The following is a 3,703-nucleotide window of genomic DNA, read 5'->3' as shown; positions in this document are numbered from 1 at the left end:
AAATAGGTACTGCTATTTCAAACTACATTTACTGTTGCTACTGTACCAAAAAATAGGTACTGCTATTTTAAACTACGTTCACTGTTCCTGCAGTCCAGAAATATTAGTACCAGAGATTAAACTACTGGAAAAAAAGATGGAGATTATGCGCTCACCTCCTGGTGATTGCAGGAGCTGCAAACAGGACCAGGGATCCCTCCCTAATAGTACAATAACAAGCAAAGATTTTCCTGTGCGCTCACTGGCTAAATGATTGTAAATAATAATAATTTTTGTTGTATGATGTACCAGATATATGGTGTGGGTAATCTCTATCATAAACCAATACTTTATGGCATAAATAACTTGTTTATTTGTTCCTATACATTGTAAGCTAAAAGAGATAAAAAGCAATGGAATATTTTCTAAAACACATAGTTACATGTACAAGTGCTGCCCTGGATAGACCAAGGTTAGATATAACAGGCAATAAAAAACAATGAATTGGTTCCAAGAATAAAAATTACATATATTTGATTAAGCTAAAAAGAAGTCCAAATCCACAATAATTTTGTGGTGCAGCCGAATGGATGTAAGATTAGTATTTCAACATAGTCCAAACTTCCAATGGGTAGATGTTCGGATGTTACAAGGTGTCCTAATTTAACAGAAGGGTTGCCCAAGGTTTAATCACATTTGCATGATGTCTCTAATGGATCCTGGGTTGAAGATAGACGTGAATAATCACGTCCTAATGATAAAGAGGTAGTGATAACGGAGGGTGTAATGTAAATAATATACCTAATGAAGAGATGGTATTAGGTTAATATGTATCCCACACACTGGTGGGACTAATACTTGCGATTGCGTGAACCGTGGATAATGGGGTCAGTCTCTCGTAGCGGTCCCGCTGACGAATTGCGGCTTACAAAGTGAAGTTCCAAATAATAAGCGGTCCACATGAAGCGTGCGACTCGCTTCCGGTCCTGACTTGCGCGTCTGAGGTCACTTCCGGTCGGTTGCTATTGGCCAATAGATGGATGGGGGCGGAGGCCCAACGCGTTTCGTCTTAGAAGACTTTCTCAAGGGAGATGATTCCAATATTGGTGGGTGTTTATTTATAGAGCTCCCAGTTGTATGTTGATCTCTGATTGGGTAATCGCGCTATTAGTCTATCTTTGGTCCGTGGTATACCTTAATTTTTCAGATGTTTATATGCTCAAACTCCATAAGTCCTGGGAACCATAGTGCAGAATAAAACTTTAATATAAAGGTGTTAAACCAAAGTTCATGTCACAACCTTCTGGCTACAAACGTGTAACATATATCTCGAGGTAACTCTTATAATAGCCCAATTGTGTGCATAATGTAATTATGCGTTTGTTTGGCAAATAAATATAAAGTGCAAAGTTGAGGGTTATTATATATACATATATGCACAATATACAAACACACAATATAAATACATTTATCTTGAATTACCACCTTGACATGTCTAGACAATATTGTTTATAAGGATATTGACAAAGGTGGTCTTAGTTTTATACACATATAAATTAATACGTATACTGGCTAGTTAATATACTGAATTGAATGCACAAGGATGTCTACAGATAATTATGAATTTGTGCATGGTTGGGAACATGATAATAATAATCATCCATTGCACTCCCTTCATACAATGACGCCTAATGAACAGAATGTTTGTGATGTACCCTCTTTCAGTTGTATATATGATTTCACGACTGTTCAGTGTATAACAACATACACAGTTGTAATGTTGGTACCAGTATGCTTCTTTGCACAGCCACCTGCCCGTATACACCAGTATTGACACTGTCCAAATGGGGAGATGAGTTCCTACTGCACTAGGTGTTCACGAGTAGTCTCCTATCCCGTTACTTACCTAGCTCCGCCTTGCTTGGCTTCCAAGTACGGGTGGGTTTGGGCATGGCCAAGGTGGTATGGCCGTAGGACTCGCTCCTCTCAAATGGAACAACGCCTGGTTTGGCAAGGTGCTGTGCAGATGGCACTACCATAAGGAAGACTCTATCCGTCAATGCAAGGTGAGATCTAGTTCTATATTCAGTCCATTTGGAGTGAGGGTTCTGGCCAAATAAATGGCTTTGGATTCCTTCCTATTCAGTTTGGGTATTATGTTACCCCCTCTCCAGTTTTGAGTCACTTGTTTGATACCAATAAAGGATGTACCTTGATGGCTACAATTATGGGTGTCCTTGTAATGTTTGGATAGATGGTGATTCTCAAAACCTATTGTCACGGGCACTAGGAGTCTTTGCCCAGGATATCACCAGATAATGTTCTTACCAGAGTAATATAGCTGGTACTATGGTCCTCTGGTAGCAGGGTGACAACGGAACAGGAGAATCAGCAGATGGTGAGAGAATGCTCAAGGAAAGTCTATGACTAGCAGCAACTGGTAATGACTTAGATGGATGTACACGAGGAACCAGATGGACAAGGAAACGTGAGGGGAGTCAGTGGTCTGCGTACAGCAAGTTGTACCACTGCTATAGTGAGGAGGAATGTCCAGGAGTAGAGAGGAGGTAGTGAGAGTCAGTGGTCTGTGTATAGCAAGTTGTACCACTGTCTATAGTGAGGGAAAGGATTCCAGGTGCAAGTAGGTAACGGGGAAGTCAGTGGTCTGCGTACAGCAAGTTGTACCACTGCTTATGTGAGAGGATACTTGAAACAGGTGCCAATGGGAAACAGGAGTCAGTGGTCTGCATCAGCAAGTTGTACCACTGCTATATATATGTGAGGAGGGGCACGAGGAGATGAATGTAATGCAGAGAATACACAGGGCACACGGAACTTGATCCCACGATGATATCCACAATACAATAATAACTGACAAGCGCTGCTTGAAGTATACAAAGTCACTAGAGCGATCCAGGTAATAGGAAACAAAGTCAATAGTAACAATAGCTTCAGTAGATAGAAGACTCCGGAGATGAACACAACACAGTCCAGACGGATATGCTATACAATAGCAAAGTCAATGGAAAGTATGCATACCGCGGTTCAGGAAAGCAGGCTGTCAAGGAGACGTGCAGGGATACCTGAACGGCTGAACGCGGGCAGGAGGAGAGACCACTGGAGGATGGAAGAGGTAATCAGGTTGGTGCAGCGCACGGAAGGTAACCGGTAATCAACGGAGCAATACTCAGGTAGCAGTAGTAAGTAAAACTAGAAACATTATGAACACGGGAGAGATGAGGCTGTCTGGAATCCGGCAGAGTAGCGGAGGCAGGGGAGGGAAGGTATGCTGAACACAGGAGAGTAGAGGCGGTCTGGAATCGGGCAGTAGAAGTGAAGGCAGCGGAGGGGAGACACGCTGAACACAGGAGAGTTGAGGCGGACTGGAATCTGGCAGCAGTAGCAGATAGGAATCAGCTGAGTGCAGACACGATGAACACAGGAGAGTTGAAGTGGTCTGGAAACCACAATCGAAGTAGACAGGAATCAGCTGGAGCTGAATACACGAGGAAACACAGGAACACCTTCAGAGGCTCATGGGGAATGAGACTCCAAGATTAGGCAACTGGTAATGATCACAGGTGGTTTAAATAGGGAGGGTTGCCTGATCATCCAATCAATTAAAAGCAACAGGTACTGAATGTTTCATAAGGGCTGCACATGCGCAGACCCTCAGGATGGCGGACGGCCACGGTTTCTGAACACAGGAGAAATGGCACTCACA

The 3,703-nt window shown here is 42.8% G+C and overlaps 1 pseudogene; it reads right to left on the bottom strand.

Moving 5' to 3' along the window:
* Window positions 1-1,836: 1,836 nt before the first annotated feature.
* LOC142155185 (5S ribosomal RNA) lies at window positions 1,837-1,955 on the bottom strand (annotated as a pseudogene).
* Window positions 1,956-3,703: the final 1,748 nt, after the last annotated feature.

Source organism: Mixophyes fleayi, chromosome 4, assembly GCF_038048845.1.
Source record: "Mixophyes fleayi isolate aMixFle1 chromosome 4, aMixFle1.hap1, whole genome shotgun sequence".
In the NCBI taxonomy this organism is placed as follows: Eukaryota; Metazoa; Chordata; class Amphibia; order Anura; family Limnodynastidae; genus Mixophyes; species Mixophyes fleayi.
Note: the sequence above shows the minus strand (reverse complement) of the source record. Positions and strands in the feature narration are given on the sequence as shown.